This window comes from Camelina sativa, chromosome 20 (assembly GCF_030686135.1).
Source record: "Camelina sativa cultivar CO46 ecotype springtype chromosome 20, ASM3068613v1".
Lineage (NCBI taxonomy): Eukaryota > Viridiplantae > Streptophyta > Magnoliopsida > Brassicales > Brassicaceae > Camelina > Camelina sativa.
This window is the reverse complement of record NC_141899.1, coordinates 26,735,371-26,750,327: the sequence shown is the minus strand read 5'-3', so window position 1 is coordinate 26,750,327 and position 14,957 is coordinate 26,735,371. Positions and strand designations below refer to the sequence as shown.

The 14,957-nt window shown below is 29.5% G+C and overlaps 1 long non-coding RNA gene across 17 annotated transcripts; it reads left to right on the top strand.

The window, feature by feature from the left end:
- The first annotated feature begins 3,087 nt into the window (after window positions 1–3,087).
- LOC104771336 (uncharacterized) lies at window positions 3,088–6,075 on the top strand. 17 transcript variants are annotated; one of them, XR_015593514.1, is made up of 9 exons: window positions 3,088–3,949; window positions 4,393–4,657; window positions 4,748–4,861; window positions 4,956–5,047; window positions 5,152–5,199; window positions 5,283–5,316; window positions 5,400–5,433; window positions 5,515–5,561; window positions 5,639–6,075. It is a non-coding gene; the product is annotated as an uncharacterized LOC104771336 (long non-coding RNA). The 17 variants fall into 17 exon arrangements; XR_015593512.1 differs by having other exon boundaries at window positions 3,159–3,949; window positions 4,956–5,001; XR_015593513.1 differs by having other exon boundaries at window positions 3,162–3,949; window positions 4,393–4,652; window positions 4,956–5,001.
- The last annotated feature ends 8,882 nt before the right edge of the window (window positions 6,076–14,957 follow it).

Sequence of the window (14,957 nt, the reverse complement as noted above, 5' to 3'; positions counted from 1 at the left end):
CTTATTTTGAAGGATTCAAACGTGAAACACGATCAGTCAGAGAATACAGACCATTATATAACCTGCACTAAGCGAAACCCGTAATTATAAGCAAATTTAGATTTTCAAACGCATTGAATGAAAAATTTTTTTAAGAACCTTGGGAAATATTTGAGATTTGATATCAATCATAAAATCTGACCAACGTCTATATATATAACCTAAGAGATTGCTATATATTCCTAAATATATAAAATTATTTAATAATATAAAATTTGTGTATTTAGAATAATAGATATGTGTAAATATATAACATATATATCTCTTCTATATGTTAATTTACTGATTTAAACAATACTTACTTACATCCTAATCTATCGATAATATAAAATCTAAATAAAAGACTAACCAAAATATATTTATTTCCATCTTTATCACTTTAAGTTTATAATAAATACAAATAAACATCCATTTAAAGGAATTATATATAACATATATATATATATATATATATATATATATATATATATTTTCTGAGATATGTTAATTTTCTTTTTCAACAATAGTTATTTCCATCTTTATCATTTCAAATTTGTAAATTTTATTTGAATCGTAAATTTTATCCTTTGCCAGTATGATTTTTACAAATAAAGGTATATAACAGTTATTTGAGTTGTCTAATATATATATTTTCTATTAAATATGTGTAACTGACCAAACTATATTAATTCTGATCTTTTGATTTAATTGGACGTCTGGTGCTTGTTGAAAGCTCCGGATACCTTTCGGCTAACAACGTGCATACAGAACTTTTTTTCGAAATTTTCAAACGAAGAGTAAGTTTTCCTATTATAAAACTTTCTTACATATTTATCGTCTTAAATTCACCAAATTTCAAAAATTTGAAGATATACACGATTATTTTGACATTCATTTATGTATAATTTATTAATCTATTATAGAATAAATTAGAACTTTTGCAGAAACCTTTATAAATAAATATTTTCATAAATCCAAGCTTTCTTAAAAATTTAAGATTCTATTATACAAAAGTCATAAAATAAATAATTCTATTGTTAATAAATTAAATAACCTTTAATGGTACAATTAAAAAAATTAGATTAAATTAAAGAAACAAATATTATAGGAATATTGCAGGGTGAAAAAATTGTCTTCTTTTTTATCTTGGCTTCCACATCATGTCTTTATGATACCAAACGGATGGGTTTGAAATTTCAGCATAAGCAATTTCTTTGGCTTGAGTAGCTTGTGTATTGAATATAATCCAATCTGAAAATTTAGTTGTTGTAGTCGTTGAAGGAATCATAACATCATCCTCATGACCATCCTCATTGTAGTATTCTTTAGGTTTAACCTGTTCAATATTTTTTTTTATAATGAAAAGTAATAATTAAAACATAGAATTATTATCAATTCTCATATAACATCATTGTTTAAATAATATACATGAATGTAAGCTAAAGATAAAAATTAAACAATTTTGTTTCTATATTCCCAAAAATATACATGGCTATTAACGATCATAGTTATCCTGCAAATATGGCAATCCAAGTGTAATCAACTTATGAAAAGAAATTATATATAATAGAAATATTTTAACACGTTAATCATTCTGATTATATAAAATAATACCTGATATTAATTAGAAACAAATTTATTGATCGATATTATCTTTTACATTAACAGAAAATAAAAGAATAATAAGATCCATATGCAATATATTTCTTTAAAAAGATGGAAGATAAATATAAGAATATATTATAAATATTTGATTGAAGAAATTTTTTGTTTTTAGTGTTATTATAATTTTGAGAACATAATAAAAGAATTAAATTTATAACCTCATCAAAAAAGCATAATATTATACCTTTTTCGAAAGGTGAACCAACAACAACTAAAGCTTTATGATTTATGGACTTGCTTTCCAAGAAACCACTATACGAACAAAAAAATAAAAAGAATGAGTCGATTAATCATAAAAACAGAAAATCGGAATACAAATAAAAAATGTTGAGAAGATGATTAAATAATTAAACGTAAAACCTCTACCAAAAAAGCACAATATTATACCTTTTTGTAAGGTGAACCAACAACAACCAAAGCGTTATGATTATTAGATATTGCTTTCCAAGAAACCACTATATGAACAGGAAAATAAACAGTATCAGTTGATGAATCATAAAAAACATCAAGATCGGAATACAAATATAAATTTGAGAACATGATTAAAGAATTATTGAAATTGATAAAACTATAAATTCAAAAGAAGAGAGTTTTTTTCTTTGTTGAGTTATGGTGAAAGCAAACGATAGCATTGTATTTATAGTTGTAAATGATATATTTTTTTAGGGTTTCCAGTAAGGAGGTGTATTGTCGTCGAGTTTTTTTTTTCCTGCAGAAGTCCGTTAATCTATAAACAATCTAAGCCCATTAATTATCTCAAATCTGTAGAATTTATAGTATAAAACAGAACTATAGTTGTAAAAGGGGTGTTTTCCAAGAAATTTAGGGACTAAATTAGCAAATTCTAGTTTTGCAAATAACTTTTTATGCAATTAGATTATTTTTAAATCGATTTTTGATTTATTTTTAATGCGAAAATAGGTAAATTTACGTTTAGGGGCAAAATATTTCAACGTAAGGGCAATTTCATTAATGGTATAATGGTAAAATTTTGCTGAAATTGAATGTGGGACGTTTTCACTTCTCGTTTAATATAATTGATATACAATTAAAAATAAATCAAAAAGCTAAATCTAGATTTCTACACACGACCGCTAAAAAAAGTTAAATCAAGATTTCTAATTTTCTGGATTTTACCAAATTTATATAATCCATGAAGTTAAACATTGTATCATATACCAAAAACAAAATGAAATCAGCGTATGAAACTAAGTAAATTAACTGTAAAAAAGTATAAAATATACAAAATAAATAAAAGAAAACTTTTACTATTATTTATAGAGAAATTATCTAGAATATTACTAAAAATACTGTAGTCTTATTACAATAATAATACGTTTGAAAACCGGCTTATTAAAACAACTTAACCAATGGCTTAGAGGGCGAAGGACAAGAAAGTCAGCAGAAAAGATTCGCTACAGATCGATACGGAAAAGTTTAATTATTACTTATAAACCAGGATTGTTTGTTTTATTACCGTAGTGTCATTTACATGAGATTGATTCTTTTTACTTTGATTCATCTTCTTCGACTAAATCATGACATCCAAACAAAAGAAACACCATATTCTTGTTGGAAATTAGTGTCCCGAGGGAGAAGAAAATTATCAGAGCTAGACAATCGTTAAGTGGGCTCACTATTCACTTTCTCTCTCGAGAACAAAGTTTCAGATTTAGTTTTTTTTTTTCTGCTTTTCGGTGCCCAGTTCTTCATGGAGGGCCTGAGTTATCGGCTGAGCAGCAGCAATCAGAGTGAGCAATCTTTCACTCCCGTCAGCGCAGTAGTGGGTTTCTGACAAGCAACGCGGCAGTGACGCATCCACGGTGACTGGGAATCTTCGCCATTTGTATCATCGGCGCCTTGATCGGTTGGAGATTCCCTTGCCTCATCTGTCGTGGTTGCTTGTTGTGGTTGCGGCGGAAGTTGCTTGTCGGAAAGGAGGGTAAGCTGCCTCCTTAACCACCACGATTAGCTTTTAACCAAACCGGATCTGTGTTTGATTGTCTCGGGAGAAGATTGTTAGTAGCCCTAGGAAGGTGGCTGAGGGTTAGGCTTGTATCGGTGAGTTGCTAGGTACAGGACTCTCCGTTCACGGGGTGCCAGATAGTCGGATGATGGGTGTTCCCGGGAGGTGTGTTGTAGAGCGGCAGTTCTCTTGAGTCGAGGCGGACCCGTATTGTCATAGTCACAAGTTGCAAGAACTCAACAATGTCGTAGCTGTCTCAACTTTGGGAAGTTAACCAACGAGCAGCTTTCTGATTTCCAGGTATCCAAACCCTTCCTTTATTTGGTTTCTCTTTGTTTTCTAGTTCCAGTTGTCAGTAATACTTTCGTGAATCATGGAAATAATTATATATACAAAAGATAGGCGAGTTAACGTTGATGAAGATGTTTCTACAACAAGTACAATATGTTTTAGCTTATTCATAATTTTCCCAATAAATAGTGGCTGACCTCTTTTTCGATATGTGATGCAAGCTGAGGTTTTTCTGGATATCTCTATTGAGAAATCTACAGAGTTTGATGATTATTGTCATAGTCACCAGCCCCCTATCGCATTCATCAAGGCTGACGTTAGGGGCCTATTTGGGTCTTTGTTTTGTAATTTTGGACCTCATTTTACTGTTCTTGATGTTGATGGGGAGGAACCACACTCTGGTATTATTGCGTCGGTTAGCAATGAAAATCTTGGGTTTGTATCGTGTGTAGATGATAAGAGGCTCGAGTTTGAGGATGGAAATCTTGTTGTTTTCTCTCATGTTGAGGGGATGACCGAGTTAAATGATGGAAAACCAAGGAAGATTAAAAATGTGAAGCCGTATTCATTTACCCTTGAAGAAGACACCACTAACTATGGGAGATATATAAAGGGCGGCATTGTGACTCAGATTAAACAACCAAAGGTTTGAAGGACGAAGGTGGTTCAGGGCAAAGCAATCAAATGACGTTCTTCTCGGAGCTGTTGGATGGTGTGGTATAACTGGAACTTTCGTTCTTAATTCTTTTTTTTGACCATCCCATATTTTTATTTTGGATTCATCTGAAATTAGGATTTTTGTTGCAGGTTCGTGTGGCTCTTGAAGTATTTGTCAATTTAAGACCGATAACAGTGTTACCACAAGTACAGTATCTCTCATACGCAGATTACTGCTTATGATCATCTGGGAGCTTACTGGAGGTCAGTATTAAGTGTTCTTGATCATGTTCTTAATTTTTCCATTTGTTGTGATTATCAAATTGTCGAAGTTTGTGTCTTTCTTTATTGAATATAGGTAATTACAATGCGCATCCTCGGGGTTTTACCACAAATGAACAAAGGTAAGCTTATGGGTTTGAAGAATGAAGAAGATTCAGAACCAAAAAAGTAACAACATCAAACTGTATAGGTGTCTTTGACTCAATACGTCTTCTTTTCTCCTTCACTTTAATTTGCCAATCTTTAAGTCAGCAACTTGCTTTAAATCGCAGATTCTGGCCTGTGAAGAGAGCAGCTAAATGGAGTTAATTAAGAAGCAGGTACATTAAGTTTTATTTATTTCTTGTTCTTCTTTTTTATTAACAGTGTAACAATAATCTTAGGTTTATGTTTCGTTTTGCAGGTTTGCTTTGAGAGCTAAATGAGTCAAGAAGCAGGTACATTGTGTTTTTATTTTTTTTTTCTGTTTTCTTTTATCAGCAGTGTAACAAGAATCTCAGGTTTATGTTTCGTTTTGCAGGTTTGCTTTGAGAGCTAATTGAGTCAAGAAGCAGGTACATTGTGTTTTTATTTTTTTTCTGTTTTCTTTTATCAGCAGTGTAACAAGAATCTCAGGTTTATGTTTCCTTTTGCAGGTTTGCAGAACTTGTATGTGTTTGAAAGGGTTGAAGCTAAGTATAAGGTATATATAGGTCTTTGTCTTCCCTTATGTGCTTCCTCAAATTTCCTCAAATGTTCTCTCTTGTTTCTTGCCGATAGTTGAAGATGTTTATTAAGCTCCTTCCTCAAATCAAGCTCTTCGAAGATTGGATCAAACATGACCCGGTTTGATCCATCTAAGCAAAGTGATCCACCCGATCAACTTGCTTACCTGTTGTTTCACCACGACCTTACGAAGACTCTGATGTTTAGAAGATCCCAAAACGACAAGATTTCTGTTTACACGTAAAGACTCAAAGAAAGGGAAACTATCTTTTCTTCGGTGATCCTCTTGCCTTTCTTCTCAAGTCCACGTCCATCTCTTTTGATCCAGGCCCTCCTCCATTACTTCGCATATCTAGTTTCCTTTTCTGCGTATTTTATGACCGTTTGGTCTTTATCAATTTCTATATTTAAGTTGTTTGCTTCAGCATTTTGTATGGATGCATTTTCTAAGTAATAAAAAAAAAAAATTAGTTTGTCGTTTGCTTCAAAAACATCTTCTTGTTTTTGTGGTTCTTATAAGTGTGTGGTTTCCCCTCACTTAGCTGATTCGTTGAGTCTTTTATCTTTGTGCGGATTCTCCTTACATAAAGCCTCAAAACCGGTTACTCTATTCACTTTCATCACACACACCTAGACACTTTCGCAAGCCGTTTTGTACTAGTGTGCTCACAAGTGTGTGTGACTCCATTCTTGAACACCCCTTCGCATTTTCAAGGAACAATCAAAAAGTTTAGAGTGAAGTCGTTGTCTAGCACCAAACTGCAATCTTCAAACATAATATTTGTCCTCTAAATTTCCTGCTAGTTCTAGTATCGTAAACTTTCTCACTGAATCAAACTCTTGCTAGCATCTAATTTATAGGATATTCTACAAACTCTTGCTAGCAACTAAGATAAACAATATATTACTAAAACATTTTTGGCCAAAATTCTAAACATTATTAATAGCGCTAAAGAATATTTTATTATTGTACTATTTTATATAATGAATTCATTGTACCCCATTGTGATTTAACATCGTTATAGTTTTTATGAAGATAATATGGTTGTACCCCTTATCATATTTAGTAATTTCTATCCTTACCAAAATATTTAGTTTCAACATTTTCTGTACCCCTTAAACATTTTTCTTAAATATTTATTTATATTTTTTATTTATTAAAAATTAAGAATAAATATATTACCAAAACATTCATGGCCAAAATTTCTAAACATTTTTATAGTGTCCAAGAATATTTTGTTGTTGTACCCTTTTATATAATGAATATCATCGTACCCCATGTGATTTATTTTTATATTTTTTATGATGATAATATGGATCATGTGAAAACGAATAAAAAACAGATTTTTGGCAGTGGGATATTAATTTTAAATCATCACACATGTAGTAAAATTAACCAAAGACAAAGACAACATGATGTTAGTAAAAAATTATTTGGTATATACATAGTTTTACATAGTTGTCCAGTTGTACTCTCATATTCATAGTTGAACTTTTGCATTTTTTCCGTATTTCCACTTGGACTATAATATAAATTATTAATTAGCAGTTGGCCACAAGATTTATCACTATTAATTAGCATATACAAGGTTTTCATAACACAATGTTTATAAAAACTTGGGTTTCATCTATTTTGTTTAATTTGAGGTGATCACTTACTAAGTCTTCTTTATACTATAAAGAGTGTTTTATGTGAAAACGATAGTATATATTAGAAAGTGATAAATTCTTGTATTGTTGATTAAACATGGTTCTTTAATAGTTCAATATGTAAAGAAATTCTTATAAACCTTAATTATCATTTTCATATTTTAAATAAAAATACAAATCTAAATATATATTTAGTTGTACCTAGTTGAACTGAGTAATACAATTCGACAAATACTATTTATGTTATCTAAACATTACCCTCTATAGTTCTAATGTAATTTTGTGTGGTTATTATTCATTACCTCTCAGAAATATAATAAATAAAGAAACAGTTACGAATTACATAGGTTGTTCTAGTAACATCTCTTACTTGTTCTAGTAACATCTCTTACTTGCTCCATTTCTGGTGAACAACAACGACAATATTAGCTAGGGTTGCAGAAAAAGATATGTTGAAGATGACTACAAAATTACAATAATATATTTCATTAAAATGGATTTATGGACGTACACTAAGCAAAAGAATGTTATGTACGTACTAATCTCAAGTACATTATGTACGTACACCAAACTGCAACATACATTAAACAAAAGAACGTTATGTACGTACACCCAACAATATCTCTACCATATTTTATAAGTCTACCGCTACATTTTTATAAATCTGTCAGAGAAATCTATTAACTATATAAGTATACCAAAACAATTTATTAGCATCTTAAGTCTGTCAATTATATCTATTGCAATGCTTAATAAGTCTATAAAAAATATCTGCACTACCAATAAAATCTATCTAAAAACTCGCCCAATTAATAAGTCTATCATCAAACACAATTAATCTACCAAGTTAATCTACCGAGAACATAAATCTACCTAATTAATCTACTTTACACAAAGTGTACCATCACTACAACTAAATCTTCCATTTTAATCTACCGTACACCTACTGTTTACCAACTTACTATACCAACTTTCTCTACTATTTTTATGTACCCGATTTGTATACCATCAAACTAAGGATAGACTTTCTTCCACTTCCCAATGTTTTTTTCTTTTCTTAATGGCATTTTCTGTAATTGCATTTTTTCCTAACACTAGTTTTAGGATACAAATGATACATAAATTATTATAGTAATTATCAACTTTTTTGTACTACTCTAGTAATAAGGAAACAATTTAGTAATATTATAGCAACTCTCCCTTATTTATAACTAATAAATTATAATAAAGTTTACGCGAACATTTCTCTGTGTTGTATATTACCGGTAACTATCTAGTTTTATGTATTATACTAGATTTTAACCTGCGGTATACCACAGGACAATTTTTTAACTAAAACTTTTTTATTTTTATTTATTTTATATTTATTATTATTTTTCTTTTTTTATATTGTATAATTGTATTTTGAAAGTTACTTCTCGGATTTCAGCCGTATACCACAGAAAATGATTTATTTTTTACAGTCGTAATTAAATCAACTTTATTTACTATTTTTATATTCAACCCGGTAATACATATACAGTAAAATATTAGATTAGTTACAGGAAAAAAAATCCTAAATTATCATATAAATTACATGATTATCATGCTCACATATTACTCTATTAAATCATTATAAAGTGCATAGAGCATTTAATAGTTACTTTGGAATCAATTAAACAATTATCATTCAACAAAAACTATGAACAACTTCGCCAAACTCATCTCTTTATTCTCTCCTCCTCCAACATATTTTCCTCATCTGTGGCCTCAACATAGGCCCCTTTAATTTACTCCCAATTGTTTGAAAAGATATACAAATGGATCAAAGCAAAATTCTAGGGTGTACCAAAAACCGAAAAGCTTGGTAAGTGCAAAAGGATAGTATATATACAATAATAAATATAAAAGAGAAAGGTACTCTAGCTTGGTAAGTGCAAAAGGATAGTATATATTAGGATTCTCATGTATGTCATATGGTAGTATGAATCTGAACTCACCAGAAATAAATATAGAATATAAAAAAAATAAAATTAAACATTTAACAAATTTTGGAAATAAAACTATAAAATCGAATCACCTATATGTTATTATTAAAAACAGATACAAATATATTTGACAACCCCATGATTATTCCTAACAATGCTATCGAACTAAACATGCATTAAAAATTGTAAAGTCTTAGAAATGTAATATACGAAATAATGCATCAATTAAACAAACATCAAATCCAGAAAAATAAGAACAGGAATATCATAATAACTCCTGCTATAACAGCTAAACTTTGAAGAACATGAACCTATCTCTTGTGTGTACTGGATGCTTGTAGTGTAGGGTGAATGTCATATATATATAGTGTTTGAGCTGATGGTAGGGTTTCGTCATTGTGAATGTTCTAAAGTCTTGATTAGCAAGTCTGGAATATACTTTTCTCGATTTGGTTTGTTTTGATTTATGGAAGGTTGTTAAGGTATATTAATCTAATATGCTCGATTAATGGTAATTGTGTTTACACCATTATTGCCACAATCATTTAGGGGTTTAATTTCGTAAGGTGAATGAGTATTTTAGAAATCTGGTATAAATCTTAATAATGCATATTAATCAGCAATCTAATAAGATATTAGCAAATATGTAATCGTTTATTAAATTCAAATTAAATCTTTCCTAAAATACAATCGACTATAATTGGTTGCTATATTATAGGGATGTAAATAAGTAGAGTTTAACTAAAATAGAAGATTCGTGTGACTAAGAGGCTCTGAATACACAATTTATGCCATAAATTTTTTTTGGTGAAACCCGGCCGAAAATATTTGGCAGTATTAGGGAGGATCCGATTAATTGAATCGGTTATAATTTTAAGTAAAAACCCAACCCGAAATAGACAAAAAGTGATAGCACAATTTGTACTTCGAAAATGTTAAGATAGATGTATATATAGATTTAAGAGTTTATATAGTCTCTAAAGATCTATTAAAATATGTTTGGAGATTTTTATGGGATTAACAATTTAATGCGTAGAGTTGTTTTTAGAAAAATCGAAATGTATAGATGTTGTAAAGATTTTTATGGAAATAAACATAACAAAATTAGGTCGATTTAAATAGTTCCATTAATTGAATTTTTATAAAATGTTATTTTAGGAAAATCTGTAGTGGTTAATGTTGCAAAAAAACAAATTAAATAAGATAAACTTCAAGGGCATAAACCAAAATATACTTCAAAAATGTTAATATAGATTCATTTCATTGAGATTCGATCCCAAATATATTACTTTCATTTATGCACTTGTGGTACTTAAACATTTTTAAACTCTTTAATCATACTTCAACACTATGTCCCCCCACGTATGATGATTGATGAAGTGATTGTGCTGAAGTGTAAGCTCGATGTTAAGCAACGGTTGCGGCTAATCGGTTTTTGTAAATAAGTTGTCTTCTATGACCAGCAAAACTAACAGAACAAGACTGATTTCTCTCGGTTAATCCCATGCACTTAGTTCAAACAAAACAAATCTCTTTCTTCGTGAAAGCATAAAACCCCTGCAGCCATTGAAGACTGTGTAGATTCTAGCTCCAGCGGCGATATCCTCTACAATACACCATGCGGCTAACTCCAATAGTCATCAGTTCTGGATGACAGAAGATCTCATTCCCGCATATCACCAGACGACCCACATGACTTCTTGTTTGGAGAAAAAGCCTCAACAACTATTAAGTGAGGAATTTCTTAATTTCTAGCATATTTAATTAAAATCATATCATCTTTGTGCTAATGGATTCTTACCCTCTCCACTCTCAAATTCTGTCAAGTATAGAACATGTAAACCTCAAACCTATATTGGTTTTCAAAGACTCATCTCTTTCATTTATACGTTTGAAAGTCTCAAAACTAACAAGGATAAGAGTGGTTTGCATTTATGTCGTTGTCAACTTTTTTTGGTGTGTTTTCTTGTACTTTGTAAATTTATGTTTATATAGATAGTGTTTCAAGATTAGAACAAAAGAGATAAGGGGTGGTAAAGGATATTGGAGATAATTTTTCGAGCACTACATAAAGCCTTTATGATAAAGAAATGTATGAAGGAGAGCCTAACCAATTCACTGAAATTAAGTTTTCTTTTCCCTTTCTTTGATAAAGGCACTCAAATGAAGTCTAATTTAAGAGACAGATGTATCCCACTTGCTAGCTGGCGATTGCTCTTCCGACCCCCCAATCACACATTCTCCTTTAGTTTACATTATCAGTGTAACATTTTTGTATTCATATGGGTTTAAATTAAAGTTTATTTGATTTTATTTCAGGATAAAACAACATCTTTCGCACCTGATTTGTCAAGCCATATAAAAGTGGCTTTTCCATACTTCATTACGAATTGAGATATTTTCCACTTCCTTCACGCCAACAAACTCCCAAACCCACAGATATTGCCCAAAGACTTACATTATAGAACCTACCTACATTAAATACGGTATCAACTGCTGCAGATATTTTCATCTATTTCTATTTGAACAGTTTCACCCAAGGGAAATAATCAAATAACTAATACCACATTTTTAGTTGGTGCAATGCCCATTTAACACTTATAGAGAAGAAAAAAAAGGATTGGAACTCTATGTTTGTTGAAAGGTAGACTACATGTACTTGTTTCTCCAAATGTTACATAGGTTCCCTTTATATATTATACTAGATTAGGACCCATGCTAGAGTACGGGTTGAAATTCTTTTTTATGTATTTCAAACTGAGAAATGATTGTCATTTTATTTTCTGTTTTTTTTTTGTATGAATATGAGATCTGAATGAGTTATATTAAAAGCTTGAAAGGGTGTTAGGTAAGATTTTTTTTTTGAACTGCATAATAAAATCTCGAAAATCACGATTAAGTGTGATTAATTGCCAAGATTTTATTTCTTTTTACTCCTAACAGTATATTTTTATGCCTAAGACCATCTCCAATGGTTTTCCCTATTTTTTCCTCTATAAGGGCATCTCCAATGATCTTCTATTTTTGCCTCTATAATAGAGAAACTCTATAATAGAGGTGAGTTTTACTCCAATGGTCCTCTATTCTCACCTCTAAAATAGAGATTGCTATTTTTCCTCTATTTATAGAGGAACCCTATTTTTTTTTACAAAGGTTCCTCTATAAATAGAGGAAAAAATAGCAATCTCTATTTTAGAGAGGACCATTGGAGTAAAACTCACATCTATTATAGAGTTCCTCTATTATAGAGAAAAAAATAGAGAAAACCATTGGAGATGGTTTAATAGATGACCTCTATAATAGAGGACCTCTATAATAGAGGTGAGTTTTACTCTAATGGTCCTCTATTCTCACCTCTAAAATAGAGATTGCTATTTTTTTCTCTATTTATAGAGGAACCTTTGTAAAAAAAAAAAAGGTTTATCAATAAATAGAGGAAAAAATAACAATCTCTATTTTAGAGGTGAGAATAGAGGACCATTGAAGTAAAACTCACCTCTATTATAGAGTTTCTCTATTATAGAGTCAAAAATAGAGAACCATTGGAGATGCCCTAACGGTATATAAGATGATGTAGCAATATATGGAATAATCAAGATTTTTTTTGGAAATTGTGTAAATCGTTGGACAATTTTTTTAATCAATTAATCTATTTATTCATATAGCCCATAGATTAACCAATTAATCTATAACTTTTTTTTATAACCAACCTATATTTAATCTATAACCTATTTTGTAACCAACTTATTAAAATTATATAGTCTAAAAAAAAAATTGTGTACTTCCGTTTTATTATATAGGGTATATAAATTGTATGTTTTAATTTACGTTTAGAGAAAATATTTGAAGTTTTATTATATATTTTTTAAATACTAAGTAATATATTTCCTAGGAAACGTCGTATTAGTACATTAAATTAACAAGGAACACAACTGAAAAAAAAAAAAATCAAAACTCATCAAACTATGCAACCTAGAGTTTTTATATTAAACTATTTTCTTATAAAAAAATAGGGTTTATAAAAAAATAGGGTTTTGAAATGCTAGATTATACTTTCAGAAATAAAGTATGATTTACATGTTCTCACAAAATAAATTAGTAGTAAAAGTTATGTACATGTAAAAATCATAAAAACTAGACTTTCTCATAAATAAAATATCTTTGTTGAATCCAATAAATGCGTTTTCTATCATTGGTATTGTAAAAAGATGGTGTTGACATTAAAAAGGTTAAATGGATCCGATTGCTTCTATTAGTATCATCTACAACCGCGTGAATAAAACCAGCTGGACAGCTGATTTTCTTACCATATCAATCGACCTTCTAAATTGAGACAGAATATATTTTGTTTTTGCTTTTGTTCAATGGATTTTTTTTAGTTCAAAATTTCAATTACATTTTTAAAAGTAGCATTTCAATACTTAATTTGAAACCCTCAGGGCGTAAAAAAAAAGTAGTAATTTACATAAAGAAGCAATTTAATACCTCATATAAAACCCTCAGAGCCTTGAACAAGAAAAAAGAAAAAAAAAGAGAGAGAAGCTACTTGTGAGTTTCCACTTTCCACATCGTATGTATTGATTTACTTTTTGAGTCTTTTGTGATCAAATTTACGTTTTGTGATTAAGAAAACGTTTACATCTTAAATTCGAATTATTCTCCATATATTCTAACAAATCTTATACTCTCTGTTGCCAGGTCAAAATATTTTGATCTCCATTATTAAATAAAACTAGATTAGGAACCGTGTTCTAGCACGGATTGAAATTTCTTTTATTTATATTATAATTTTAGAATAAAATATAATTTATATGATTGTTTTTAAAAGTTTTTTTGGATAAAACATTATGCAATAAAAAAGTACCTATTTTGTAAGTCTTATATTGTTAATTTTGTAATTTTATGTATGATAGTTATGTTTGTTGTTTGTTTTATTTTAATTTTTGAACATGTTTGTGAAAGTGTTTTAATATGATCTATGCTTAAGTAAGATTTTATTTTTAATTGCATAAATCTCGGAAATCAAGATTACGTGTGATAAATTGTCAAAATTTTATTCCTTTTTATGTCTAACAGTATAATTTTATGTCTAATAGTATCTATTTTGTAATAATATATGGAATACTAAAGATTTTTTTTGGAAATTGTATAAATCATTGGAATATTCTCTTTAAGATGAATTTTTGGGATATTTTTAAGTATATTTCTATAGGCCACAAATTGACCAATTAATCTATAAACTTTTCTGTAACCAACTTATATTTAATCGATAATCTATTTTGTAACCAACTTATAAAAATTATATAGTCTACAAAAAGAGTTGTGTACTTCCGTTTTATTATATATGGAATATACAAAGTATGTCTTTATGTACTTATAATACTCCCTCCGTTTCATAATATATGATGTTTTAGAGAAGTTTTTGTGTTTCCTAATATATGATGTTTTCAGTTTTCTATGCAACTTTTAGAGTAATTTAATATTTTCTATTATGCAGACTTGATTATAATTGGCTGAACTTTTTAAAAGTAGTCGTGTTTTACTTAAAACATCCTATATTTTGAAACGGAGGGAGTATTATTGATATCATAGAACTCATCGTGCCGAAGGAAAAAGGAAAAGTAATCATTACATCAATATTAAAATTGAACTAATATTTTTTTTCTGTTTTGTTGCGCAGAGTTTAAGTCTATCATTGCAAGTATTAGTGAAAGTGTAGATAAAACAAATGAATAGGTTTAGCAAAGATGATCAAA